Here is a 13,623-nt window from a genome sequence, read left to right on the forward strand (position 1 = left end):
TTTCCAGGTTAAGATACAGATTTAGGTATGGAAGAGATTTCCCAGAAAGGGCGTAAATGAAAAGAAGGATGGAGATGAAACTCTAGCAGACATTAATAGTCCAGATGGAAAGATAATCGTCCCAAAACAGAGGCTGAGAAAAAAGAGTCAGAGGTGTTGGATGAAAATAAAAGATGCCGGGTGTGGTGGCTCATGCCTGTAATCCCAGCACTTTGGGAGGCTGAGGCAGGTGGATCATTCGAGGTCAGGAATTCAAGACCGGCCTGGCCAACATGGTGAAACCCCATCTCTACTAAAAATAAAACATTAGCCGGGCATGGTGGTGCACGCCTGTAATTCCAGCTACTTGGGAGGCTGAGGCAGGAGAATCACTTGAACCCAGGAAGCAGAGGCTACAGTGAGCCGAGATTGCACCACTGCACTCCAGCCTGGGCAACAGTGAGACTCTGTCAAAAAAAAAAAAAAGAAAAGAAAGAAAAAAAGGAAAGGAAAGGAAGAGAGAAAAGAAAAGAAAACAAAAGACAATGGTATGAAAAATAAAGTAAGAGACAACAACCTCAGGAAAAACAGTTTGAACAGGATGGGATGGAGAGATAGAAGTGAAATTACAAATTGCACGTTGAAGAAGGAACAGAGTGCTCAATAAACAGCAAACTCTATTTTTAAGATTCTTCGCTATAAAGTGAAAGATAATCACAGGGCATTAGCCAGGGGTTTTGGTGGGTGGAAATTTTTTGGTTTTGTTTTATATAGAAGGCGTTTGTGGGAGAAGGTATTTCATCCATAATCCTTGATATCCTTTTCCCAATGTAGACAAGGGCATTCCACGCTCACTGCCCTGGGAGAGGAGAACTCGGCAGAATACAGTTGGCAGGGTGAGTGCCCAGGAAAGCTTTGTTATGAAAAGGGATAGTTACTTGCCAGGGTGTGGCTAAGGCCCATAAGCTACCCACACCTGCACCTGTGGAGACATCCTTGATCCTGCCTGGCTTTGGGCTGCGGGTTCATAAAGGTCACCAGGTCCAGTTGGGTTGGAGAGCCCCCGTGTGCAAGCTCTGTGCTGCTCTTTCGCATGCGGTTCCAGACTAGCCGCGCTGTGAGGCCGCTCGGAAGCCCACCCAGGATTAAGAACTACTGCTCTGGTCCGCATGCCAATGGATCTACCATCCTAAAGCTAGAGTTTGCTTTCCTTTTTGGGTTTTGTTTTTTTTTTTTAAATCCTGAGATGTTGCTCAGGCTGGTCTCAAACTCCCAAGCTCAAGCAATCTTCCGTCTCAGCCTCCTGGGTAGCTGGGACACCAGGCGTGCACCACCACACCTGGCTAGGGTTTTCTTTCTAAAAGCCCAAATCTCATCTTACCCCTTCTCAGCATTTATGGATTTGTATTGCTTACACAATGAAATCCAGGATCCTAGAGCATCAAACAAGATCATTCACTGAATGGCCCCGGCCCACCTTTACAGATTCATTTCCTAATAACACCACACAACTAGTTACATACCCTCAGCTAATATTATCACACTGTATATAGAAAAAGACAATGTTGTATGCATTACAGAACTCAAATAATAAACACATTTTGTCATCAGTAAGTTTATAACTTAGGAGAGACAGAAATACAAGCTTTCAGTAAAACACAGAAGTACTCAGAGTTACATGAGCAGAGGAAACATGGCATAAATGAGCTCAGTAGAAACAAGCTGTTACAAAATGGACTCAGTAGTTTTAAGAAAAAACAAACATTTGAGTGTCACTTCTCAGTAATCAAAAAAATGAAACAGAAGATGGCGATGGGTTAGGAGCTGGTGTAACTACCATCCCTTTAAATTAACCAAAAGCTTACTTGAATTACAGCACTTACAGCCGGGCTCCTGGGCTGGTTTCATTACTGCATGGCACCTCTGAAAACTTGTTTCTAACCCCTTTAAAGATAAAAATAATGAATTCCCATGCTACCTGGGCCCTGCTACTATAAGCAAATCTTCTCCCTTTCATAGCCATTTCAATAGCATGCACGCCAGTCTTGTCTTTCTCACCTCTCCCTCTCAGACACCTCGCCTTCCTATATATGAAGATGAAATGGATGAAGTTTTGTTACTTCTTCTATCTGTGATATAGAAAACACTGAATTCTATTGCTACAGTTGGCCATGGTAAAGATAGAGTTTACTTGCTCTGTGTATAAAGTGGTACCACTAGTTACTAACCCCTGCCTTCCTGCAAACAAATTCAGAGGCAATTTCAGAAAACTCTGGAACTCTCGCATGAATCTAAACAAGTGTATTGACAACCACAGCTTGGGATTCGGGGAGGAAGTCTTAAAGAGAGACATTCTTTATGTCATGCTTATCAGGAGTAGCAAAGCGATGATCGCTCTCCCATACCCCATCAGCCCTCCCTGAAGGGGGCCATCCTGTTAACCAACTTCCGCCTGGGACAGTGCTCACCAAGATACCTAAGGAACCCAAACCCTTCCTTGGGTCCCTGTGGAGCAAAATCAATAATGCCACTATGTGAGGATAGCAGCCACTGCTGTAACAAACTCCAGCCTCCAGTGGCTTAACACAATAGTCATGGAGGTGGCTCACATAAAATCCAAAATGGATATCTTCCTGATCGGCGGATGGCTTTCCTCCAAAAACTCATGCAGGGACCCAGCTCCTTCCATCCTGTGGTTCCATAATTTTCAACATATGGCTTCCAATGTCACTCTACTGTATATATCAAGCTGTGAAGGGAAAAGCACCTCCCACGTGGGAGGTTTCCATGGACTGGGCCTAGAAGTGGCACCCATTACCTCCATCCACATTTCACTGGTAAAAACTAGGTCACATGGTCTAGCTAGACCATAGTTCCCAGCTCCCCTCTATCTGCAAGAGAATTTGGGAATTACAGTACAGCTATGGGCTCAGGAGGAGAGGAAACAGAATTAGACTATGCAATCTCCACCACAGCTGACCACCATGACATGAATCACTAGCAGGGAGGGGGATGGTAATAAACCAGTGAGTTTACCACAGAGTTCCAACTGTTGGCCTAGAAACTGGGTTGGAATGGCCTAACATTAGGCTCATACAACCTCATTAGGATTTGGGAGTAACTATATCAGATGAGCAGTAAGGTCTCTGCCAAATCCACACTTCCCTCCCCAGAGTTTCTGAATGTATAGGTCGCTATGCTTTGTACCACTGGACCTGCCTCCCTAGACACAGATGCTTGAACCAGGTATGGCTACTTAACCAAAAAAAAAAGGCGCCCCTCTATAGGTCTGCAAGAGAGGGGCTGATGCAGTTGAGCTCTGCTCAACAAAGGCACACACTACCGAATATTGACAAATGACCAAAGCAGACTTTTCTTCTTTCTTCCTTGGGAGTTTTAAAGCAAGACATACAGATGGAAGAGAGATGGAAGAGGAATGGCACAGAGAGAGAAGGCAGGATGCAGAATCATAAAGCATCTGAAGCCATGAGGAGGTAGACGCAAAGGAGTAGGAGACACACAGCAGAGATCAAATCAGGCAGGGGCAAAATAGGAAGAATCTGGAAAAGAAGAAATAAAAGCAGGTGAGTAGAGTCGCCAGCATGTTAGATTACCAGTTGACGTGGAGTCACCAGAGTGACTTGAAATACGAGAGCCCCTGTGATCCCTTAATGGCAATGAATGTCCTTCCAGTACACTGAGGCTGGAATGCTGCTGAGGGGACTTTTTGCTATTCCTTATATAAACAAATTCCTTGTATTCAATGGCATAGTATTTGCATATAACCTATGCACATCCTCCCATATACTTTAAATCCTCTCTGGATTACTTATAATACCTTCTATCACTTATACTTATTTCCAAATATGTCCTTACAAGAAACTTGCTCGAACTGAGAAAACTTAAAGAATATTTGTTCCCATCCAACCTGACAGAGCTTGACCAACAGAATGATGAAAAGGAGCCCAGTTTCCAAACAAGTGTGAGGCCACAGGAATACACAGTAATACTTTCTTGGTTTGTGTCCATTCTATATTTCAAAGCTAATAAAGAAACTACCATGAGCTGTTCTTTGTGATGCATTTGCATGAAGTCTTCCACACTTTTCGAGTGAATCTAATATTAGATTTCCTCTGTTAAGGAGAATAGGTTGAGGCTGCAGAACGTATGAATCTGGAAGCCACAGAGGGTACACAGCCAGAGGCCACAGGAATTTTATACCCAGAGGCCTCAGGAAGTACACTCTCTGAAACCACCAAACCTCGGAGAGCCTCTGGCTCCCCACTTTTGAAATCATACAGCAAAATTTGCACTTCATCAAGACAGTCCAGCAAGAACAACAGGCCAGGCACAGTGGCTCATGCTTGTGATCCCAGCACTTTGGGAGACCAAGGAGGGCGGACCACCTGAGGCCAGGAGTTCAAGACCAGCCTGGCCAACATGGTGAAACCCTGTCTCTACTAAAAATACAAAAATTAGCCAGGCATGGTGGCTCCTGCCTGTAATCCCAGCTACTTGGGAGGCTGAGGCAGGAGAATCACTTGAACTCAGGAGGTGAAGGTTGCAGTGAGCTGAGATCACATCATTGCACTCCAGTCCGGGTGACAGAGTGAGATTCCATTTCAAAAAAAAAAACAGGGCTGGGCACAGTGGCTCACATCTGTAATCCCAATACTTTGGGAGGGCTGAGATGGGCAGATGACCTGAGGTCAGGAGTTCCAGACCAGCCTGGCCAACATAGTGAAACCCCTTCTCTACTAAAAATACAAAAATTAGCTGAGCATGGTGGCGGATGCCTGTAATCCCAGCTACTTGCGAGGCTGAGGCAAGAGAATTGCTTGAACCGGGGAGGCGGAGGTTGCAGTGAGCTGAGATCAGGCCACTGCACTCCAGCCTGGGTGACAGAGTGAGGCTCTGTCTCAAAAACAAAAACAGACAGATACCTGTAATCCACAGTCAACCAAAGTTGGCCTCCAAAGATACAGAAATGGTCTTCTTTATTAAAATAGCCAGTAACGGGCCCTGAAGAGGGAAGCCTGAATCCAAATGTTATTTTTCTTGTCACAATGCCATTCCTATTAACTTCCACCTGTAAAGCCTGGAACATAGCTTACTGCGATATCTAGGACCGACTCCATGCCCTTTGTGATGTCCTCCAGTACATTAACCCTTATGGCATGCCACTTAGCCTAAGCTTGAACTGGAGAGCTACCTCCATTCCAGATCCCTGAACGCTACGGAAAAGCCATAAAAACAAGCTTCATCACAGATATGACCCCACTCCATGTGAATCATACCATAGTATGAAAGTCAGTAACCATTTCAATAAAAACAGGGTATAAGAAAATAATATACATGCATTTCCTCGTATATGGATAGAATCTGGGGTGATCCCTAGAAACTAGTATTCTGGTTGCCAGTATTTTAGAGGGGAACGGGTGACTGGTGGAAAAGAGTTACAGGGACTTTTCTTTGAATTTTAGTCTCTTTGGATTTAAACATGTGAACACATCGTCTATTCAAAAACTTTTAAGCTGTAATCCCCTTTCCTGATTGCTCCTTCATATTCTGTAACTGCTCAAGTTCCACTCCTCTCTCTCAAATCTTACTCGCCCCATCTTTAACAAACTCCTCTTCCAATCTCGGTCAGAGTGGGTTTCTTCTTTATCCTGCCCACCATCCCACTCTCAGAATGTAACTATATGATTGACATATCTCTTCTCCCAACAAGAAAAAAAAAATTCCTCTTTAAGAAAAGGTAAATATAAAATAAATTGGGCTTCCAGGGTTTATTTTTTGGCAGTGTAGGAAAGAAATAAGATCTTTGAAAAGTTCCACACTAATAATTTTAGCCCAGTCACAATTATAGCAGCATCATATTACAAACAACCTACATTTCCAAAATTAGGAAATATGTTAAATTGTGGTATAGTTATACATTGGAACACCTCTTAGCCATGAGAAATGATTGTGTAAATTTATAAGACGTCATTCAAGTAAAAAGTATTCAAGTACAAAAAAAACATGTTAAAGATAAAAGAGGCTGAGCATGGTGGCTGACGCCTCTAATCCCAACACTTTGGGAGGCTGAGCAGGCAGATCGATTGAGCCCAGAAGTTCAAGCCCAGCCTGGGCAACATAGGGAGACCCTGTCTCTACAAAAACTAAAATTTAGCTGGGTGTGGTGGCGTGTACCTGTGGTCCCAGCTACTCAGGAGGCTAAGGCAGGAGGATCATGTGAGCCCAGGAGGTCGGGGCTGCAGTTAGCCGTGATGGCACCACTGCATTCCTGCCTAGGTGACAGACAGAGACCCAGTCTCAAAAACATCCATGAGCACTTCCTGAAAAAAAAAAAAAACTGACAAGAGAATCAACACAACAAAAATAAATCAAAGAATTCAAGGATGGAGAAAAAAATGAGAAAATGTGGTTAGTGGTAATTTCATTCAAATACACAAAACTACTAAAAAATGTGTGAATACTAAACAAAGTATGAACATTCTACCTACCTTGTCAGTGTAAAAATAAAAATATACCTAAGATAAATTGGGGGTTGGGAGAGAAAATGTAGACAGAATTTTGGAAGTGCTAATGTCCTTATCTTTCACAGCAAGGAATCAACTGACACTTTTTATATTCGAAATAGATAGTTAAAAAAAACACACAAGGACTACAGTCTCTTAATGTTTTTCTCAAAATCTTTTCTGAACTTAAAATAAATAACGTCTCTTATGGTTAACATTTGAGATACCACAATTTCTTCAACTTAATTTTTTTTCTTTTGTCCCATTCAAGTAAAATTAAAGTAAGTCCTTCCCACATGAAGATTATATCCTAGATTTTTTCTTCAATATCTTTTTCCTTCCTTTCCTTTCCTCCTTCTTCCTTTCTCATTCATTTCCCACCCTTCTATCCATTTGTTTTATTACACAGGGATAGAAAGAGCTCTAGAATAATAGTAGTCTAACATTAAAAATTATTATTTCAGGAAATAGAATTTGGAATGACTTTTAAAAATTCTCTTTGACTCTTTTCTTTAATCCCAGTTCATCAAAAGGACCATGATAAGCAAACCAATTTTTAACAAAGCAACTATAAAGTGAGATGGTACAGAGATAAGATATAAATCACTCTTTTAAAAATATTTATTTTTATGTGTAGTTGTAAAATATTTCAGAGAAAAGTACAGGAAAAAATACGACAGCCAATACCAAGATTTAACAGATGTTAACATCTTGCCACATTTTCTTCAGAATTTTTTTCCTGACAAGAAGGCATTGCAGAAACAGTTAACATTCCACTCCTCATCTCTTCTCCTTTCATCTTCAGATGCAACCACACCACTATTCTGAGGATAATGCTTATCATTTCCATGCATATCTTTGTATTCATAAACAATATTTACTATTATTTTGTGTATTTAAAGTGTATCTATATGGTACTATGTTTCCACCCTTTTGTAATTTTTTAAACTCAACGTTGTTTTTTGAGATTTATCCAAGTTACACATGTAGTCTTAGTTCATCATTCACTTCACTCATACATGTGAACAATCACCACATGAATAAACCTGCTTTTACAATTCATTTCTTATTGAGGGGTGTGTGGACCCAGCAATTCCCATTCCTCTTCCATGTTTTTCCATTGCACAAATGCAGACCCAGTATCAATAACAGTTTTTATAAAGCTCTCTGAGTAGCTTCCAGCTTTCTCAGATAACAACTGTCTTGGGGAAACTGTCCATGCAATCTCTCCACACTGATCACACTTTTTACTACCTGATAAACATGAATTGTGAAATGTTGTTTTAATATCTCTTCAAAAACAGCACTATATGTGAAGAAGTAAAAGTAATATTTATGGTACCTCCAGTGCTCCTAGAAAAAGTTATTTCTAATCTATTACAAATAAGTTCTTGTTATTATTTCTTATAGAATTTTAGACAGGACCTAATACACTCAAGGTTCCTGCCAATTGCTAATGAAGCTGAAGTCTCCCTATCAGTAAAAGAAATAAATATTGGATACCAAGAGCCTCAGAGACTTATATTGAGTTGAAGATGGAAGCAATGAAAAAAGAGACTCACTATATTAGCAAGTGGATACTTGGTGCTGCTGGACTGCAAAATGTGTCTAAAGATTAAGAAAATATTAGGGAAAATCTCCTATAGATAGGGCAGGTATAAAGTAAACACAGTGTACTACTAGTCTATTCTCATACCACTAATACCGCTATGAAGAAATACCTGAGACTGGGTAATTTATAAAGAAAAAGAGGCTTCACGGATTCACAGTTCCACATGGCTGGGGAGGCCTCACAATCATGGTGGAAGGTGAAGGAGGAGCAGAGGCACATCTTACATGGCGGCAGGCAAGAGACCGTCTGCAGGGGAGCTGCCCTTTATAAAATCATCTTATTCATTATCACAAGAACAGCATGGGAAAAACTGCCCCTATGATTCAATTACCTCTTACCGGGTCCCTCCCACAACACGTGGGGATAATGGCGGCCACAATTCATGATGAGATCTGGGTGGGGACACAGCGAAACCACATCACACAGAATAGTCTGGAATACTAAAAATAAGGTCGCACTGTAAAGGCATTGAAGCATAGGAACAGGACAGATGGGTGTGGCTTGGGAAAGGGGAAAGATTGGCACTTTTATTCCAGGATTGGGCCCTATCTCATCTTAGCTCACCAAATTCTTGAGTATCAACCTGTTCTGAAATTGATTAGAATGGAGTGCTAAAAAAAAGTAAGTTGATATTTTTTATTTGATATTCTTATACTCTTGTGGCTTAAGTGGTGCTGGCATTTTTATTTCAATTTTATAGATAAGGAAAATGAAATAAAAAGAGGGTGACACATAGAAAATGCATGATAGAGCCAGCAACTGACTCTAGTGACTTATGGTGTACTTTTATTCCATTAGATTACAAAAAACTGGATTTGTTTGTGAATAAGATTAAAGTCACTTTCAAATTAAATTTATCAGCTACATGGAAAAATTATCTTCTTTACCTTAGAGGCACTCCTTGTGGGTGTATTTTTTCCCCATCAAATTAGCTTTATTTAGGGGAGCCTAAATTTATTCTACTAAAACTACTCTAAATGACATTTGTTTGTTTCCAAAAATTAAATCCATACTCCAAAGGTGTGTAACTTGACTAAATTTAAAAAAAATCTGCATGCCGGAAAGTAAAAGTAGAGTGAAAGGATAGATGACATACACATCATGATAAGGTTGAGATCTTTCATATAGAAAAAGATCAATAATTCAGTGGGAAAAAATGGGGAAAAATCATAAACTGTCAGGTCAAACAAAAGGAAATACAAATAGTTTTAAGAGATATGAAAGATGTTCTAATTTAGAAAATGAAAATTAGGCTGGGCATGGTGGCTCACGCCTGTAATCCCAGCACTTTGGGAGGCCAAGGTGGGTGGATCACCTGAGGTCAGGGGTTCGAGACCAGCCTGACCAATATGGTGAACCCCCATCTCTACTAAAAATACAAAAATTAGCCAGGTGGACGCAAGCCTGTGATCCCAGCTTCTCAGGAGGCTGAGACAGGAGAATGGCGTGAACCCAGGAGGCAGAGGTTGCAGTGAGCTGAGATCGTGCCACTGCACTCCAGCCTGGGTGACAGAGCGAGACTCTGTCTCAAAAGAAAAAAAAAAGAAAAGAAAAGAAGAAGAAAATTAACACTGAGTTTCTATTTTTCACATATTAGATTGGAAAAAAATCCCAATGCTTGATAATTAAAGCTTGTTTCAGAAGGACTGAAGAAACTGGTACTCTCACATGAGATGAGAGACTCTATCATCAAGATAGCAACATCCACCAAAAATTGTCAAGCCCTTTGACATATTTCCAATAATTTACCGAGAAAAAGTTCTCACTTTTGTGAGATGATATGCATGCTAAGATATTCTCTGCAGCATGAGCTATTATAGCAAAAGCCTGGAAACAAATGTCCATTAGTAGGGAGATTAATTCAATATATTATGATTCATCCATACAATGAAATGAGGATAATTTTTTTTTTTTTTTTTTTTTTTGAGACAAGAGTCTCGCTCAGCCACCCAGGCTGGAGTGCAGTGGCGCGATCTCGGCTCACTGCAACCACCATCTCCCGGGTTCAAACGATTCTCCTGTCTCAGCCTCCCGAGTAGCTGGGATTACAGACACCCACCATCATGCCTGGCTAATTTTTGTATTTTTAGTAGAGATGGGATTTCACCATGTTGGCCAGGGTGGTCTTGAACTCCTGACCTCAGGTGATCTGCCCGCCTCGGCCTCCCAAAGTGCTGGGATTACAGGTGTGAGCCACCACGCCTGGCCAATTTTTATATATTAATAAGTAGTCAAGATATATTGATAAGTTAAAAAAGCAGAGTGCAGAATGGTTTATATAGTATCATACCATTCACGTTAAAAATAAACACATATCCTACAACTCAAAAACAAACAAAATAAAACAAGCTGGTTTAAAAATGGGCAAAGACTAGACACTTCTCCAAAGGAGATGTACAAATGGCCAATAAGTACATGAAAGGATGTTCAATATTACTAATCATTAGGAAAATGCAAATCAAAGCCCCAGTGAGATACCATTTCACCCCCAGTAGGATGTGAAACAACAATAACAACAACACCCCCCTCCAAAAAAGCAACAGAAATGACAAGTGCTGGCAATGATGTGGAGAAACCAGAACCTCTGGGCATTGCTGGTGGGAATGCAGCATGGTGCAGCCGCTGTGGAAAACAGTACAGTGGTTCCTCTAATATCGAACACAGAACTACCACATGATCCAGCAATTCCACTCCTGGATATGCACCCAAAAGAATTAAAAGCAGAGACTCGAACAGATATCTATGCACCAATATTCATAGCAGCATTATTCACAACAGTCAGAAGATGAAAACAACCCAAATGTCCATCAATAGACAGATGGATGAACAAAATGTGGGATATAAATACAATGGAATATTATTCAAAAAAGGAATAAAATTCTGACGCATGCAACAAGATGGATGAACCTTGAGAACATTACGCTACGTGAAATAAACCAGACACAGGACAAATACTGTTTGTTTGTATTTTAAAAATGGAATGCTTCACAAGTTTGCATGTTATCCTCATGCAGGGGCCATGCTAATCTTCTCTGTAGCGTTCCAATTTTAGTATATGTGCTGCCGAAGCAAGCACAGGAAGGACAAATATTGTACTCTTCCATTTATATATGAGGTACCTAGGATAATGAAACTCATAGACACAGAAAGCAGAACAGTGGTTGCCACCGGCTGCGAGAGGGAGGGATGTGGAATTATTGTTAAATGGGTACAGAGTTTCAGTTTGGGAAGATGAAAAAGCCTAAAATGGATAGCGGTGATGGTTGTACAGTAATGTTAATGCCACTGCATTCTATACTTAAAATGATAAATTTTTGGTTATCCATATTTTACCACAGTAAAAAATACACACACTCACACACACACACACACACACGCACACGCATACTCATACATATTTGCATGGAGAATCACTGGAAGAATTAGAGAAAACTGTAACTAACCTTGCCTTTAAAAAGGGGAACTGGATAGGTAAAAAAGAGATATATTTATCACTATATATTATTTCTACCTTTAGAATTTTATCCCATGTACATATATCATCTATTCAAAAATTTAATTTTCAATCAGTCTTCTTAACTTCTAAACACACAGCAGGAAAATATATATAAGTAAAAATATGGCTAGGTGCGGTGGCTCATGCCCGTAATTCCAGTACTTTGGGAGGCTGAGGCAGGGGGGTCACTTGAGGCCAGGAGTTCGAGACCAGCCTGGCTATCATGGCAAAACCCTGTCTCGACTAAAAGTACAGAAAAAAAAAAAAAAAATTAGCAGGGGGTGGTGGCACACACCTGTAATCTCACTATTCCTGGTACTTGGGAGGCTGAGACAGGAGAATCGCTTGAACCCAGGTGGTGGAGGTTGTAGTAAGCTGAGATCACTCCACTGCACTCCTGCCTGGGCGATACAGCGAGACTGTCAAAAAAAAAAAAGTCTGTGTTTTATATGAGGCAAAATCAGAATGTCCCTAATTAGTGATATTGAAAACCGGCCCAATGTTTTTCAAGGAGCTAGCTTTCAAAAACTACTTAACAAAGAAATGAAAAAGGAAAATAAAATGCTTTAGATCTTAAGAGATCAATATGGAACATATGGAAATAAGTAAAAACTTCTAGCCAGGTGTGGTACATGCTTATACTCCCAGCTACTTGGGAGGCTGAGGCAGGAGAATTGCTTGAACTCAGGAGGCAGAGGTTACAATGAGCCGAGATCGGGCCACTACACTCCAGCTTGAGCCACACAGTGAGACTCCATCTCAAAATAATAATAAAAACTATATATATATAAAGTAGAATAATTAAAACAGCTAATACTGTTCTTGGCTTTAAATCCCAAGATAATATTGTTCTAAGAGCTTTAAAAATGTCCACTCACAAGAGTAGTTCTCAAACTTTTTAGTCTGAGAGCTCCTTTTACAAACTATCAAAAATTATCAAGGCACTCAAAGCATTTATGTTTGCGTGAGTTATATGGATCTATATTTATTATCATATTAGAAATTAAACCTTACATTTTAAAAATATATATTTATTAATTCATTTAGAAATCATAAATCAACCCAAATGTTTACATAAATAGTTTTTATTTTTTGAAACTATATTTTCCAAAACAAAAAGTATATTTAGAAGAATGGCATTGTTTTACATACGTTCAATGTAAATATGTAAAGCCTGGCTTCACAGAGGACAGCTGCATTCTAATATCTAGTTCTGTGTTCAATCTGCTGTAAAACTGCAGGTCATGTAGCCTTTGAAAAACTCCAGTATAAGGCCGGGCGCAGTGGCTCACGCCTGTAATCCCAGCACTTTGGGAGGCCGAGGTGGGTGGATCACCTGAGGCCAGGAGTTCGTGACCAGCCTGGCCAACATGGTGAAACCCCGTCTCTACTAAAAAAAAAAAAAAATACAAAAATTAGCCGGGCGTAGTGGCAGGCACCTGTAATCCCAGCTACTCGGGAGGCTGAGGCAGGAGAATCGTTTGAACCCGGGAGGCGGAGGTTGCAGTGAGCCAAGATTGCACCATTGCACTCCAGCCTGGGTGACAGAGCAAGACTCCGTCTAAAAAAAAAAAAAAAAAAAAAGAAAGAAAGAAAAACTCCACTATATACTCGTGGAAAAAGTGAGAACGAAAAGAACAAATACTGTCTTAAATTTATTATGAAAATAGTTCTGACTTCACAGACCCTGGAAAGCGTCTTGGTGGCACTCTGAGAACTACTTACTTATACTATGAAACCTATGAGGCAAAGGTACATGGAGGCACAAAGAGAATAAGGAAGTGACTCGCAGTCACGGAGCTGGAATGGGAACCCAGGAAGTCTGATTCCAGACCTCAGGACTGCCCCTTAGAGGTGGAAGGGCAGTAGCAGAAACCCAGCTCATAATGCTTTTGACAGTGGGCTGGTGGCTGCCCAGCATTTGCAATACCAGACTTTGCCTTTATCTAATGCAATACAATTTCAAATTAAATATTTCAATTTGTGCAAAGCAGAGATAAGGGAAAGGGAGA

General features: G+C 40.6%; 1 protein-coding gene and 1 non-coding gene across 10 annotated transcripts in view; both read right to left on the minus strand.

Moving 5' to 3' along the window:
• The window catches only part of EFCAB2 (EF-hand calcium binding domain 2), a 174,380-nt gene that overhangs the window by 108,022 nt on the left and 52,735 nt on the right, over positions 1–13,623 (minus strand). The gene's annotated exons all lie outside the window — the stretch shown is intronic.
• LOC115835249 lies at positions 11,085–11,191 on the minus strand. The gene has a single exon (XR_004030241.1). It is a non-coding gene; the product is annotated as a U6 spliceosomal RNA (small nuclear RNA).

Source organism: Nomascus leucogenys, chromosome 5 (assembly GCF_006542625.1).
Source record: "Nomascus leucogenys isolate Asia chromosome 5, Asia_NLE_v1, whole genome shotgun sequence".
NCBI classification, from domain to species: domain Eukaryota; kingdom Metazoa; phylum Chordata; class Mammalia; order Primates; family Hylobatidae; genus Nomascus; species Nomascus leucogenys.